Source organism: Pseudophryne corroboree, chromosome 4 (assembly GCF_028390025.1).
Source record: "Pseudophryne corroboree isolate aPseCor3 chromosome 4, aPseCor3.hap2, whole genome shotgun sequence".
NCBI classification, from domain to species: domain Eukaryota; kingdom Metazoa; phylum Chordata; class Amphibia; order Anura; family Myobatrachidae; genus Pseudophryne; species Pseudophryne corroboree.
This window is the reverse complement of record NC_086447.1, coordinates 63050357-63066105: the sequence shown is the minus strand read 5'-3', so window position 1 is coordinate 63066105 and position 15749 is coordinate 63050357. Positions and strand designations below refer to the sequence as shown.

The following is a 15749-nucleotide window of genomic DNA, read 5'->3' as shown; positions in this document are numbered from 1 at the left end:
AATGGCATGGATATTGATCAAGTATTGCCAAGTAGAGGACAGTCTTACATTCTGTTTTATCAGCAGTGTCAGAACTTGGAAGAAGGGCACATAGGATGCAGGCTATGACTGCCTCCTGGGCATTGCTGACTAAGGCTTCACCAGGTATTTTGTACAGAGTTGATATGTGTTTATCTTTTCATGCATTGATTGATCACTAATTACTTGACATTCAAGCCCAAATCCATCCTCCATAGGTTCACAATGTGTTTAAAGATGTCTGTCCTTCTTAATCAATTAGTTTTGCTGTATCGTGTGATTTGTTCTTTTATGAAACTACTGCTTTTATAGTTCATTTCCCAGTGAAATTAAAACTCTGTTTCATAATTACCATATACTTGACATCAGTGTTTGGAGAATGTCAGTAGGTATGATATGGTAACTGCTGGTTAAATAAGGAAACACAGTATCCACAGAATATAATCTACCACTGAGCTACATCACATTTAATAGAATGATCAATTATTTTTCATAATTGGTGTTTATTCTTATCCATTACTGTAGAGTGCATTCATGCATTTGTTGGTCTTGGGCTCTTCTGAAGAGGTTACATACAGATAAGTAAGAATCTGGATTTTGCAAAACATGGAGATGCCGAGGATTGAACCGGGGGACTCATACATGCAAAGCATGCGCTCTACCACTGAGCTACATCCCCTTTGAGTTGGTGTGTTTTGATACCGAGCGATTGCTGTTCTGCATAGTACTCAAGTTCTACTACTTCCACTGTTCTAAGGTTAAACTCAGAGCACGGAGCAAAGATAACAATTATACATTGCTGTATAGATTTCAAGGATACTGTAGGTACCATATGATAACTTTTATTTCAATGAGGAAACACAGATTCTGGGGAATATAATCTACCACTGAGCAACATCACATTTTATAGACTGGTCAATAATTTTTCATAGTTTGATTGAAACTTTTCCAATTTCTCTAGAGTATTTTAATGCATTTGTTGATCTGGAGAGGTTACATAGAGTTAAGAAAGAATCTACATTTTGCAAAACAGGGAGATACCGGGGATTGAACACGGGGCCTCATACATGTGAAGCGTGCGCTCTACCACTGAGCTACATCCCCTGTGAAAAAGTGTGGTACTCATTCGATTGCAGCTTTGCATTGTACTCAAGTTCTACTATTTTCTAGTGTTCTAAGGGTCATCTCAGAGTATAAAGCAATAAAAACCATTACACTTTGCCAGAGTTCAAGGACACCATAGTTTCCACAGCTGACGAGGATGCAAGTAGATGATCATTCCACACTTTAAATTGCTGTTAGACTTCTTCCCCGGAGTCTGGGTTATCATCAGAATCCCCTACCTTATGTAATGAATGGCATGGATATTGATCAAGTATTGCCAAGTAGAGGACAGTCTTACATTCTGTTTTATCAGCAGTGTCAGAACTTGGAAGAAGGGCACATAGGATACAGGCTATGACTGCCTCCTGGGCATTGCTGACTAAGGCTTCACCAGGTATTTTGTACAGAGTTGATATGTGTTTATCTTTTCATGCATTGATTGGTCACTAATTACTTGACATTCAAGCCCAAATCCATCCTCCATAGGTTCACAATGTGTTTAAAGATGTCTGTCCTTCTTAATCAATTAGTTTTGCTGTATCGTGTGATTTGTTCTTTTATGAAACTACTGCTTTTATAGTTCATTTCCTAGTGAAATTAAAACTCTGTTTCATAATTACCATATACTTGACATCAGTGTTTGGAGAATGTCAGTAGGTATGATATGGTAACTGCTGGTTAAATAAGGAAACACAGTATCCACAGAATATAATCTACCACTGAGCTACATCACATTTAATAGAATGATCAATTATTTTTCATAATTGGTGTTAATTCTTGCCCATTACTGTAGAGTGCATTCATGCATTTGTTGGTCTTGGGCTCTTCTGAAGAGGTTACATACAGATAAGTAAGAATCTATATTTTGCAAAACATGGAGATGCTGGGGATTGAACCCGGGGACTCATAGATGCAAAGCAAGTGCTCTACCACTGAGTAACATCCCCTTTGAGTTGGTGTGTTTTGATACCGAGCGATTGCTGTTCTGCATAGTACTCAAGTTCTACTACTTCCACTGTTCTAAGGTTAAACTCAGAGCACGGAGCAAAGATAACAATTATACCTTGCTGTATAGATTTCAAGGATACTGTAGGTATCATATGATAACTTTTATTTCAATGAGGAAACACAGATTCTGGGGAATATAATCTACCACTGAGCAACATCACATTTTATAGACTGGTCAATAATTTTTCATAATTTGATTGAAACTTTTCCAATTTCTCTAGAGTATTTTAATGCATTTGTTGATCTGGAGAGGTTACATAGAGTTAAGAAAGAATCTACATTTTGCAAAACACGGGGATGCCGGGGATTGAACCCGGGGCCTCATACATGCAAAACATGCGCTCTACCACTGAGCTACATCCCTTGTGAATAAGTGAGGTACTCATTCGATTGCAGCTTTGCATTGTACTCAAGTTCTACTATTTTCTAGTGTTCTAAGGTTCATCTCAGAGTATAAAGCAATAAAAACCATTACACTTTGCCAGAGTTCAAGGACACCATAGTTTCCACAGCTGATGAGGATGCAAGTAGATGATCATTCCACACTTTAATTTGCTGTTAGACTTCTTCACCGGAGTCTAGGTTATCATCAGAATCCCCTACCTTATGTAATGAATGGCATGGATATTGATCAAGTATTGCCAAGTAGAGGACAGTCTTACATTCTGTTTTATCAGCAGTGTCAGAACTTGGAAGAAGGGCACATAGGATGCAGGCTATGACTGCCTCCTGGGCATTGCTGACTAAGGCTTCACCAGGTATTTTGTACAGAGTTGATATGTGTTTTTCTTTTCATGCATTGATTGATCACTAATTACTTGACATTCAAGCCCAAATCCATCCTCCATAGGTTCACAATGTGTTTAAAGATGTCTGTCCTTCTTAATCAATTAGTTTTGCTGTATCGTGTGATTTGTTCTTTTATGAAACTACTGCTTTTATAGTTCATTTCCCAGTGAAATTAAAACTCTGTTTCATAATTACCATATACTTGACATCAGTGTTTGGAGAATGTCAGTAGGTATGATATGGTAACTGCTGGTTAAATAAGGAAACACAGTATCCACAGAATATAATCTACCACTGAGCTACATCACATTTAATAGAATGATCTATTATTTTTCATAATTGGTGTTAATTCATGCCCATTACTGTAGAGTGCATTCATGCATTTGTTGGTCTTGGGCTCTTCTGAAGAGGTTACATACAGATAAGTAAGAATCTATATTTTGCAAAACATGGAGATGCTGGGGATTGAACCCAGGGCCTCATACATGCAAAGCATGCGCTCTACCACTGAGCTACATCCCCTTTGAGTTGGTGTGTATTGATACCGAGCAATTGCTGTTCTGCATAGTACTCAAGTTCTACTACTTCCACTGTTCTAAGGTTAAACTCAGAGCACGGAGCAAAGATAACAATTTTACCTTGCTGTATAGATTTCAAGGATACTGTAGGTATCATATGATAACTTTTATTTCAATGAGAAAACACAGATTCTGGGGAATATAATCTACCACTGAGCAACATCACATTTTATAGACTGGTCAATAATTTTTCATAGTTTGATTGAAACTTTTCCAATTTCTCTAGAGTATTTTAATGCATTTGTTGATCTGGAGAGGTTACATAGAGTTAAGAAAGAATCTACATTTTGCAAAACATGGAGATGCCGGGGATTGAACCCGGGGCCTCATACATGCGAAGCATGCGCTCTACCACTGAGCTACACCCCCTGTGAGAAAGTGTGGTACTCATTCGATTGCAGCTTTGCATTGTACTCAAGTTCTACTATTTTCTAGTGTTCTAAGGGTCATCTCAGAGTATAAAGCAATAAAAACCATTACACTTTGCCAGAGTTCAAGGACATCATAGTTTCCACAGCTGATCAGGATGCAGGTAGATGATCATTCCACACTTTAAATTGCTGTTAGACTTCTTCACCGGAGTCTGGTTTATCATCAGAATCCCCTACCTTATGTAATGAATGGCATGGATATTGATCAAGTATTGCCAAGTAGAGGACAGTCTTACATTCTGTTTTATCAGCAGTGTCAGAACTTGGAAGAAGGGCACATAGGATGCAGGCTATGACTGCCTCCTGGGCATTGCTGACTAAGGCTTCACCAGGTATTTTGTACAGAGTTGATATGTGTTTATCTTTTCATGCATTGATTGATCACTAATTACTTGACATTCAAGCCCAAATCCATCCTCCATAGGTTCACAATGTGTTTAAAGATGTCTGTCCTTCTTAATCAATTAGTTTTGCTGTATCGTGTGATTTGTTCTTTTATGAAACTACTGCTTTTATAGTTCATTTCCCAGTGAAATTAAAACTCTGTTTCATAATTACCATATACTTGACATCAGTGTTTGGAGAATGTCAGTAGGTATGATATGGTAACTGCTGGTTAAATAAGGAAACACAGTATCCACAGAATATAATCTACCACTGAGCTACATCACATTTAATAGAATGATCAATTATTTTTCATAATTGGTGTTTATTCTTATCCATTACTGTAGAGTGCATTCATGCATTTGTTGGTATTGGGCTCTTCTGAAGAGGTTACATACAGATAAGTAAGAATCTAGATTTTGCAAAACATGGAGATGCCGGGGGACTCATACATGCAAAGCATGCGCTCTACCACTGAGCTACATCCCCTTTGAGTTGGTGTGTTTTGATACCGAGCGATTGCTGTTCTGCATAGTACTCAAGTTCTACTACTTCCACTGTTCTAAGGTTAAACTCAGAGCACGGAGCAAAGATAACAATTATACATTGCTGTATAGATTTCAAGGATACTGTAGGTACCATATGATAACTTTTATTTCAATGAGGAAACACAGATTCTGGGGAATATAATCTACCACTGAGCAACATCACATTTTATAGACTGGTCAATAATTTTTCATAGTTTGATTGAAACTTTTCCAATTTCTCTAGAGTATTTTAATGCATTTGTTGATCTGGAGAGGTTACATAGAGTTAAGAAAGAATCTACATTTTGCAAAACATGGAGATACCGGGGATTGAACCCGGGGCCTCATACATGTGAAGCGTGCGCTCTACCACTGAGCTACATCCCCTGTGAAAAAGTGTGGTACTCATTCGATTGCAGCTTTGCATTGTACTCAAGTTCTACTATTTTCTAGTGTTCTAAGGGTCAACTCAGAGTATAAAGCAATAAAAACCATTACACTTTGCCAGAGTTCAAGGACACCATAGTTTCCACAGCTGACGAGGATGCAAGTAGATGATCATTCCACACTTTAAATTGCTGTTAGACTTCTTCCCCGGAGTCTGGGTTATCATCAGAATCCCCTACCTTATGTAATGAATGGCATGGATATTGATCAAGTATTGCCAAGTAGAGGACAGTCTTACATTCTGTTTTATCAGCAGTTAACAGAAATTTGGTTTGGTTCCGCACAGGAAAAATGTGGTAATGATGAACATAGATTAATACACAGATTGTAGAAAACTGTTCAGGGAATGACCAACGATACTAAGTTTAAATTTAAAGATTCTTAATGAAGACATCTAAATATAATTATTTGAGTTGGTGGTGCTCCCAGAGTCAGTAATGGTTAAGCAAAGAGAAGAAAAATGAAAGACTCTGTGTTGGGGCACGCTTAGAAATTTGAAATAAGTTTATTAAAACTTAACATTTAATTAATAACGAATAAAAGTAATGAGGAGTTTGATACAAAAGAATTGTTCAAGAACACAAAGTAAACATATATATTGACAGAAATCAGGATAAGCCTGATACAAAATTATGGGCACCTGTGGTGAAAAATATACTGAAAAACATAAAAAATTACAAAAAATTAATATTATTAAGGTGCCTGAGTTAATCAAAATTCAAAATTGGAGTAGAGGTAAATGATATGTACATATAATCACCGCAGTGATAATTATAGGTAAGCACCTAGTCTAAAACCTCATGAGAATAGATGAGAGGCACAAAGGTTCATAATTGAGGTTCATAATTGAAATGTCAAATGACTGAGGGTAATCACCTGGTAGAGATTCTGTTTGCTAAAAGGCTAGATCCTTATAGATAACAAAGCATTTAAGATAAAAGTATGATTATTAAAGATACAAAAGAGCATTGATAAATAAGCCTAAAGGCAAAGCCAATTGTAGATAAATAGAAGGCTTGCGGGAAAGTTGGATAAGGAATAGGTAAGTTTCAGAAGTTGCTCTAACACTTCTGCTGTTTGTGATCAGAGGTCACAATCTTACTGCACCTGATATTCCCAAGAGGTCACCCTACTAGGTACTGATCAGGCTTATCAGCGCTTAGCTTCCAAGGTCGGATGAGATTGGGCGTTGCTGCTGAAATATGGCAGTAATAAACACTAGGACACAAATGAGAGAGTGTAATGAGTAGTGAGCAACAAGGTACTTCTGCTGTCCAGTTTCTGGCTGCATGGTAAAGGCTTACCAAAATGGGTATAAGACCCTGTTTATGCAGAAAGGATTCTGCAAAAAAGTATTACATTTAAAAGGAAATACCAGAAAATGGTTTAGAACAATAATTAAGGATCAAAAATAGCAAACATGGAAAAAAACAATATTGATTATATATCAGTATCAGTTAAATAACTGGAGTCCAAATGGGCACATACAATACCAGGGAGTCCCAAAAGTGATCTGAGCTAGAAAGAGTTCAGCATCACTGAGCACAGACGGACCGTTTCACCAGGGTGGCTTGTTCACTGTGAATACCCATTTTGGTAAGCCTTTACCATGCAGCCTGTGTTTACTTTCCTTTTTCCAATTAATCGTTGATTTCATGATTGTTTTATTTCATAATTTACTTAATTTTTTGTTAATTTGTGATCTCACCACATTACCATTTCCTCTCCTTCTTCTAATTTTCCCACCACCCTTTTTTTCAATAGGTAAGCCTAACCCACCTCTCTCATCCACTGTCCGCTATATATCTATATAAGACAGTGGACAGCAGAAGGCAGGGTTTCCTCCCTATTCTGAGCATATCTCACTTCTATTTTTAGTACCCTCTCATCCAGATGCGAGACCACTCTCTGCAATGCTCACAGCAACAGAGAATCTGCGCTAGAAACTGGACAGCAGAAGTACCTTGTTGCTCACTACTCATTACACTCTCTCATTTGTGTCCTAGTGTTTATTACTGCCATATTTCAGCAGCAACGCCCAATCTCATCCGACCTTGGAAGCTAAGCGCTGATAAGCCTGATCAGTACCTAGTAGGGTGACCTCTTGGGAATATCAGGTGCAGTAAGATTGTGACCTCTGATCACAAACAGCAGAAGTGTTAGAGCAACTTCTGAAACTTACCTATTCCTTATCCAACTTTCCCGCAAGCCTTCTATTTATCTACAATTGGCTTTGCCTTTAGGCTTATTTATCAATGCTCTTTTGTATCTTTAATAATCATACTTTTATCTTAAATGCTTTGTTATCTATAAGGATCTAGCCTTTTAGCAAACAGAATCTCTACCAGGTGATTACCCTCAGTCATTTGACATTTCAATTATGAACCTCAATTATGAACCTTTGTGCCTCTCATCTATTCTCATGAGGTTTTAGACTAGGTGCTTACCTATAATTATCACTGCGGTGATTATATGTACATATCATTTACCTCTACTCCAATTTTGAATTTTGATTAACTCAGGCACCTTAATAATATTAATTTTTTGTAATTTTTTATGTTTTTCAGTATATTTTTCACCACAGGTGCCCATAATTTTGTATCAGGCTTATCCTGATTTCTGTCAATATATATGTTTACTTTGTGTTCTTGAACAATTCTTTTGTATCAAACTCCTCATTACTTTTATTCGTTATTAATTAAATGTTAAGTTTTAATAAACTTATTTCAAATTTCTAAGCGTGCCCCAACACAGAGTCTTTCTTTTTTCTTCTCTTTGTTTTATCAGCAGTGTCAGAACTTGGAAGAAGGGCACATAGGATACAGGCTATGACTGCCTCCTGGGCATTGCTGACTAAGGCTTCACCAGGTATTTTGTACAGAGTTGATATGTGTTTATCTTTTCATGCATTGATTGATCACTAATTACTTGACATTCAAGCCCAAATCCATCCTCCATAGGTTCACAATGTGTTTAAAGATGTCTGTCCTTCTTAATCAATTAGTTTTGCTGTATCGTGTGATTTGTTCTTTTATGAAACTACTGCTTTTATAGTTCATTTCCCAGTGAAATTAAAACTCTGTTTCATAATTACCATATACTTGACATCAGTGTTTGGAGAATGTCAGTAGGTATGATATGGTAACTGCTGGTTAAATAAGGAAACAAAGTATCCACAGAATATAATCTACCACTGAGCTACATCACATTTAATAGAATGATCAATTATTTTTCATAATTGGTATTAATTCTTGCCCAATACTGTAGAGTGCATTCATGCATTTGTTGGTCTTGGGCTCTTCTGAAGAGGTTACATACAGATAAGTAAGAATCTATATTTTGCAAAACATGGAGATGCTGGGGATTGAAGTGAACCCAGGGCCTCATACATGCTAAGCATGCGCTCTACCACTGAGCTACATCCCCTTTGAGTTGGTGTGTATTGATACCGAGCAATTGCTGTTCTGCATAGTACTCAAGTTCTACTACTTCCACTGTTCTAAGGTTAAACTCAGAGCACGGAGCAAAGATAACAATTATACCTTGCTGTATAGATTTCAAGGATACTGTAGGTATCATATGATAACTTTTATTTCAATGAGAAAACACAGATTCTGGGGAATGTAATCTACCACTGAGCAACATCACATTTTATAGACTGGTCAATAATTTTTCATAGTTTGATTGAAACTTTTCCAATTTCTATAGAGTATTTTAATACATTTGTTGATCTGGAGAGGTTACATAGAGTTAAGAAAGAATCCACATTTTGCAAAACATGGAGATGCCGGGGATTGAACACGGGGCCTCATACATGCGAAGCATGCGCTCTACCACTGAGCTACATCCCCTGTGAAAAAGTGCGGTACTCATTCGATTGCAGCTTTGCATTGTACTCAAGTTCTACTATTTTCTAGTGTTCTAAGGGTCATCTCAGAGTATAAAGCAATAACAACCATTACACTTTGCCAGAGTTAAAGGACACCATAGTTTCCACAGCTGATCAGGATGCAAGTAGATGATCATTCCACACTTTAAATTGCTGTTAGACTTCTTCACCGGAGTCTGGGTTATCATCAGAATCCCCTACCTTATGTAATGAATGGCATGGATATTGATCAAGTATTGCCAAGTAGAGGACAGTCTTACATTCTGTTTTATCAGCAGTGTCAGAACTTGGAAGAAGGGCACATAGGATGCAGGCTATGACTGCCTCCTGGGCATTGCTGACTAAGGCTTCACCAGGAATTTATACAGAGTTGATATGTGTTTATCTTTTCATGCATTGATTGATCACTAATTACTTGACATTCAAGCCCAAATCCATCCTCCATAGGTTCACAATGTGTTTAAAGATGTCTGTCCTTCTTAATCAATTAGTTTTGCTGTATCGTGTGATTTGTTCTTTTATGAAACTACTGCTTTTATAGTTCATTTCCCAGTGAAATTAAAACTCTGTTTCATAATTACCATATACTTGACATCAGTGTTTGGAGAATGTCAGTAGGTATGATATGGTAACTGCTGGTTAAATAAGGAAACACAGTATCCACAGAATATAATCTACCACTGAGCTACATCACATTTAATAGAATGATCAATTATTTTTCATAATTGGTATTAATTCTTGCCCAATACTGTAGAGTGCATTCATGCATTTGTTGGTCTTGGGCTCTTCTGAAGAGGTTACATACAGATAAGTAAGAATCTAGATTTTGCAAAACATGGAGATGCTGGGGATTGAACCTAGGGCCTCATACATGCTAAGCATGCGCTCTACCACTGAGCTACATCCCCTTTGAGTTGGTGTGTATTGATACCGAGCAATTGCTGTTCTGCATAGTACTCAAGTTCTACTACTTCCACTGTTCTAAGGTTAAACTCAGAGCACGGAGCAAAGATAACAATTATAACTTGCTGTATAGATTTCAAGGATACTGTAGGTATCATATGATAACTTTTATTTCAATGAGAAAACACAGATTCTGGGGAATGTAATCTACCACTGAGCAACATCACATTTTATAGACTGGTCAATAATTTTTCATAGTTTGATTGAAACTTTTCCAATTTCTATAGAGTATTTTAATACATTTGTTGATCTGGAGAGGTTACATAGAGTTAAGAAAGAATCTACATTTTGCAAAACATGGAGATGCCGGGGATTGAACACGGGGCCTCATACATGCAAAGCATGCGCTCTACCACTGAGCTACATCCCCTGTGAAAAAGTGCGGTACTCATTCGATTGCAGCTTTGCATTGTACTCAAGTTCTACTATTTTCTAGTGTTCTAAGGGTCATCTCAGAGTATAAAGCAATAAAAACCATTACACTTTGCCAGAGTTCAAGGACACCATAGTGTCCACAGCTGATCAGGATGCAAGTAGATGATCATTCCACACTTTAAATTGCTGTTAGACTTCTTCACCGGAGTCTGGGTTATCATCAGAATCCCCTACCTTATGTAATGAATGGCATGGATATTGATCAAGTATTGCCAAGTAGAGGACAGTCTTACATTCTGTTTTATCAGCAGTGTCAGAACTTGGAAGAAGGGCACATAGGATGCAGGCTATGACTGCCTCCTGGGCATTGCTGACTAAGGCTTCACCAGGAATTTATACAGAGTTGATATGTGTTTATCTTTTCATGCATTGATTGATCACTAATTACTTGACATTCAAGCCCAAATCCATCCTCCATAGGTTCACAATGTGTTTAAAGATGTCTGTCCTTCTTAATCAATTAGTTTTGCTGTATCGTGTGATTTGTTCTTTTATGAAACTACTGCTTTTATAGTTCATTTCCCAGTGAAATTAAAACTCTGTTTCATAATTACCATATACTTGACATCAGTGTTTGGAGAATGTCAGTAGGTATGATATGGTAACTGCTGGTTAAATAAGGAAACACAGTATCCACAGAATATAATATACCACTGAGCTACATCACATTTAATAGAATGATCAATTATTTTTCATAATTGGTATTAATTCTTGCCCAATACTGTAGAGTGCATTCATGCATTTGTTGGTCTTGGGCTCTTCTGAAGAGGTTACATACAGATAAGTAAGAATCTATATTTTGCAAAACATGGAGATGCTGGGGATTGAACCCAGGGCCTCATACATGCTAAGCATGCGCTCTACCACTGAGCTACATCCCCTTTGAGTTGGTGTGTATTGATACCGAGCAATTGCTGTTCTGCATAGTACTCAAGTTCTACTACTTCCACTGTTCTAAGGTTAAACTCAGAGCATGGAGCAAAGATAACAATTATACCTTGCTGTATAGATTTCAAGGATACTGTAGGTATCATATGATAACTTTTATTTCAATGAGAAAACACAGATTCTGGGGAATATAATCTACCACTGAGCAACATCACATTTTATAGACTGGTCAATAATTTTTCATAGTTTGATTGAAACTTTTCCAATTTCTCTAGAGTATTTTAATGCATTTGTTGATCTGGAGAGGTTACATAGAGTTAAGAAAGAATCTACATTTTGCAAAACATGGAGATGCCGGGGATTGAACCCGGGGCCTCATACATGCGAAGCATGCGCTCTACCACTGAGCTACACCCCCTGTGAAAAAGTGTGGTACTCATTCGATTGCAGCTTTGCATTGTACTCAAGTTCTACTATTTTCTAGTGTTCTAAGGGTCATCTCAGAGTATAAAGCAATAAAAACCATTACACTTTGCAAGAGTTCAAGGACACCATAGTTTCCACAGCTGATCAGGATGCAGGTAGATGATCATTCCACACTTTAAATTGCTGTTAGACTTCTTCACCGGAGTCTGGGTTATCATCAGAATCCCCTACCTTATGTAATGAATGGCATGGATATTGATCAAGTATTGCCAAGTAGAGGACAGTCTTACATTCTGTTTTATCAGCAGTGTCAGAACTTGGAAGAAGGGCACATAGGATGCAGGCTATGACTGCCTCCTGGGCATTGCTGACTAAGGCTTCACCAGGTATTTTGTACAGAGTTGATATGTGTTTATCTTTTCATGCATTGATTGATCACTAATTACTTGACATTCAAGCCCAAATCCATCCTCCATAGGTTCACAATGTGTTTAAAGATGTCTGTCCTTCTTAATCAATTAGTTTTGCTGTATCGTGTGATTTGTTCTTTTATGAAACTACTGCTTTTATAGTTCATTTCCCAGTGAAATTAAAACTCTGTTTCATAATTACCATATACTTGACATCAATGTTTGGAGAATGTCAGTAGGTATGATATGGTAACTGCTGGTTAAATAAGGAAACACAGTATCCACAGAATATAATCTACCACTGAGCTACATCACATTTAATAGAATGATCAATTATTTTTCATAATTGGTGTTTATTCTTATCCATTACTGTAGAGTGCATTCATGCATTTGTTGGTCTTGGGCTCTTCTGAAGAGGTTACATACAGATAAGTAAGAATCTGGATTTTGCAAAACATGGAGATGCCGAGGATTGAACCGGGGGACTCATACATGCAAAGCATGCGCTCTACCACTGAGCTACATCCCCTTTGACTTGGTGTTTTTGATACCGAGCGATTGCTGTTCTGCATAGTACTCAAGTTCTACTACTTCCACTGTTCTAAGGTTAAACTCAGAGCATGGAGCAAAGATAACAATTATACATTGCTGTATAGATTTCAAGGATACTGTAGGTACCATATGATAACTTTTATTTCAATGAGGAAACACAGATTCTGGGGAATATAATCTACCACTGAGCAACATCACATTTTATAGACTGGTCAATAATTTTTCATAGTTTGATTGAAACTTTTCCAATTTCTCTAGAGTATTTTAATGCATTTGTTGATCTGGAGAGGTTACATAGAGTTAAGAAAGAATCTACATTTTGCAAAACAGGGGGATACCGGGGATTGAACACGGGGCCTCATACATGTGAAGCGTGCGCTCTACCACCGAGCTACACCCCCTGTGAAAAAGTGTGGTACTCATTCGATTGCAGCTTTGCATTGTACTCAAGTTCTACTATTTTCTAGTGTTCTAAGGGTCATCTCAGAGTATAAAGCAATAAAAACCATTACACTTTGCCAGAGTTCAAGGACACCATAGTTTCCACAGCTGATCAGGATGCAGGTAGATGATCATTCCACACTTTAAATTGCTGTTAGACTTCTTCCCCGGAGTCTGGGTTATCATCAGAATCCCCTACCTTATGTAATGAATGGCATGGATATTGATCAAGTATTGCCAAGTAGAGGACAGTCTTACATTCTGTTTTATCAGCAGTGTCAGAACTTGGAAGAAGGGCACATAGGATACAGGCTATGACTGCCTCCTGGGCATTGCTGACTAAGGCTTCACCAGGTATTTTGTACAGAGTTGATATGTGTTTATCTTTTCATGCATTGATTGATCACTAATTACTTGACATTCAAGCCCAAATCCATCCTCCATAGGTTCACAATGTGTTTAAAGATGTCTGTCCTTCTTAATCAATTAGTTTTGCTGTATCGTGTGATATGTTCTTTTATGAAACTACTGCTTTTATAGTTCATTTCCCAGTGAAATTAAAACTCTGTTTCATAATTACCATATACTTGACATCAGTGTTTGGAGAATGTCAGTAGGTATGATATGGTAACTGCTGGTTAAATAAGGAAACACAGTATCCACAGAATATAATCTACCACTGAGCTACATCACATTTAATAGAATGATCAATTATTTTTCATAATTGGTGTTAATTCTTGCCCATTACTGTAGAGTGCATTCATGCATTTGTTGGTCTTGGGCTCTTCTGAAGAGGTTACATACAGATAAGTAAGAATCTATATTTTGCAAAACATGGAGATGCTGGGGATTGAACCCGGGGACTCATACATGCAAAGCAAGTGCTCTACCACTGAGTAACATCCCCTTTGAGTTGGTGTGTTTTGATACCGAGCGATTGCTGTTCTGCATAGTACTCAAGTTCTACTACTTCCACTGTTCTAAGGTTAAACTCAGAGCACGGAGCAAAGATAACAATTATACCTTGCTGTATAGATTTCAAGGATACTGTAGGTATCATATGATAACTTTTATTTCAATGAGAAAACACAGATTCTGGGGAATATAATCTACCACTGAGCAACATCACATTTTATAGACTGGTCAATAATTTTTCATAGTTTGATTGAAACTTTTCCAATTTCTCTAGAGTATTTTAATGCATTTGTTGATCTGGAGAGGTTACATAGAGTTAAGAAAGAATCTACATTTTGCAAAACATGGTGATGCCGGGGATTGAACCCGAGGCCTCATACATGCGAAGCATGCGCTCTACCACTGAGCTACACCCCCTGTGAAAAAGTGTGGTACTCATTCGATTGTAGCTTTGCATTGTACTCAAGTTCTACTATTTTCTAGTGTTCTAAGGGTCATCTCAGAGTATAAAGCAATAAAAACCATTACACTTTGCCAGAGTTCAAGGACACCATAGTTTCTACAGCTGATCAGGATGCAGGTAGATGATCATTCCACACTTTAAATTGCTGTTAGACTTCTTCACCGGAGTCTGGGTTATCATCAGAATCCCCTACCTTATGTAATGAATGGCATGGATATTGATCAAGTATTGCCAAGTAGAGGACAGTCTTACATTCTGTTTTATCAGCAGTGTCAGAACTTGGAAGAAGGGCACATAGGATGCAGGCTATGACTGCCTCCTGGGCATTGCTGACTAAGGCTTCACCAGGTATTTTGTACAGAGTTGATATGTGTTTATCTTTTCATGCATTGATTGATCACTAATTACTTGACATTCAAGCCCAAATCCATCCTCCATAGGTTCACAATGTGTTTAAAGATGTCTGTCCTTCTTAATCAATTAGTTTTGCTGTATCGTGTGATTTGTTCTTTTATGAAACTACTGCTTTTATAGTTCATTTCCCAGTGAAATTAAAACTCTGTTTCATAATTACCATATACTTGACATCAGTGTTTGGAGAATGTCAGTAGGTATGATATGGTAACTGCTGGTTAAATAAGGAAACACAGTATCCACAGAATATAATCTACCACTGAGCTACATCACATTTAATAGAATGATCAATTATTTTTCATAATTGGTGTTTATTCTTATCCATTACTGTAGAGTGCATTCATGCATTTGTTGGTCTTGGGCTCTTCTGAAGAGGTTACATACAGATAAGTAAGAATCTAGATTTTGCAAAACACGGAGATGCCGGGGATTGAACCGGGGGACTCATACATGCAAAGCATGCGCTCTACCACTGAGCTACATCCCCTTTGAGTTGGTGTGTTTTGATACCGAGCGATTGCTGTTCTGCATAGTACTCAAGTTCTACTACTTCCACTGTTCTAAGGTTAAACTCAGAGCACGGAGCAAAGATAACAATTATACATTGCTGTATAGATTTCAAGGATACTGTAGGTACCATATGATAACTTTTATTTCAATGAGGAAA

At 37.5% G+C, this 15749-nt stretch overlaps 12 non-coding genes and 2 pseudogenes across 12 annotated transcripts; 1 reads left to right on the top strand and 13 right to left on the bottom strand.

Moving 5' to 3' along the window:
• Positions 1 to 2422: 2422 nt before the first annotated feature.
• TRNAA-UGC (transfer RNA alanine (anticodon UGC)) lies at positions 2423 to 2494 on the bottom strand. The gene has a single exon. It is a non-coding gene; the product is annotated as a tRNA-Ala (tRNA).
• An 875-nt stretch (positions 2495 to 3369) lies between these two features.
• On the bottom strand, positions 3370 to 3441 carry TRNAA-UGC (transfer RNA alanine (anticodon UGC)). Its single transcript has one exon. It is a non-coding gene; the product is annotated as a tRNA-Ala (tRNA).
• A 353-nt stretch (positions 3442 to 3794) lies between these two features.
• TRNAA-CGC (transfer RNA alanine (anticodon CGC)) lies at positions 3795 to 3866 on the bottom strand. Its single transcript has one exon. It is a non-coding gene; the product is annotated as a tRNA-Ala (tRNA).
• Positions 3867 to 5154: 1288 nt separating this feature from the next.
• Positions 5155 to 5226, bottom strand: TRNAV-CAC (transfer RNA valine (anticodon CAC)). The gene has a single exon. It is a non-coding gene; the product is annotated as a tRNA-Val (tRNA).
• A 1155-nt stretch (positions 5227 to 6381) lies between these two features.
• Positions 6382 to 6500, bottom strand: LOC134911983 (5S ribosomal RNA; annotated as a pseudogene).
• A 796-nt stretch (positions 6501 to 7296) lies between these two features.
• LOC134911971 (5S ribosomal RNA) lies at positions 7297 to 7415 on the top strand (annotated as a pseudogene).
• A 1220-nt stretch (positions 7416 to 8635) lies between these two features.
• Positions 8636 to 8712, bottom strand: TRNAA-AGC (transfer RNA alanine (anticodon AGC)). Its single transcript has one exon. It is a non-coding gene; the product is annotated as a tRNA-Ala (tRNA).
• A 353-nt stretch (positions 8713 to 9065) lies between these two features.
• Positions 9066 to 9137, bottom strand: TRNAA-CGC (transfer RNA alanine (anticodon CGC)). The gene has a single exon. It is a non-coding gene; the product is annotated as a tRNA-Ala (tRNA).
• Positions 9138 to 10011: 874 nt separating this feature from the next.
• Positions 10012 to 10083, bottom strand: TRNAA-AGC (transfer RNA alanine (anticodon AGC)). The gene has a single exon. It is a non-coding gene; the product is annotated as a tRNA-Ala (tRNA).
• Positions 10084 to 10436: 353 nt separating this feature from the next.
• TRNAA-UGC (transfer RNA alanine (anticodon UGC)) lies at positions 10437 to 10508 on the bottom strand. Its single transcript has one exon. It is a non-coding gene; the product is annotated as a tRNA-Ala (tRNA).
• Positions 10509 to 11382: 874 nt separating this feature from the next.
• On the bottom strand, positions 11383 to 11454 carry TRNAA-AGC (transfer RNA alanine (anticodon AGC)). Its single transcript has one exon. It is a non-coding gene; the product is annotated as a tRNA-Ala (tRNA).
• Positions 11455 to 11807: 353 nt separating this feature from the next.
• Positions 11808 to 11879, bottom strand: TRNAA-CGC (transfer RNA alanine (anticodon CGC)). The gene has a single exon. It is a non-coding gene; the product is annotated as a tRNA-Ala (tRNA).
• A 2671-nt stretch (positions 11880 to 14550) lies between these two features.
• TRNAA-CGC (transfer RNA alanine (anticodon CGC)) lies at positions 14551 to 14622 on the bottom strand. The gene has a single exon. It is a non-coding gene; the product is annotated as a tRNA-Ala (tRNA).
• An 875-nt stretch (positions 14623 to 15497) lies between these two features.
• Positions 15498 to 15569, bottom strand: TRNAA-UGC (transfer RNA alanine (anticodon UGC)). Its single transcript has one exon. It is a non-coding gene; the product is annotated as a tRNA-Ala (tRNA).
• Between the last annotated feature and the right edge of the window lie 180 nt (positions 15570 to 15749).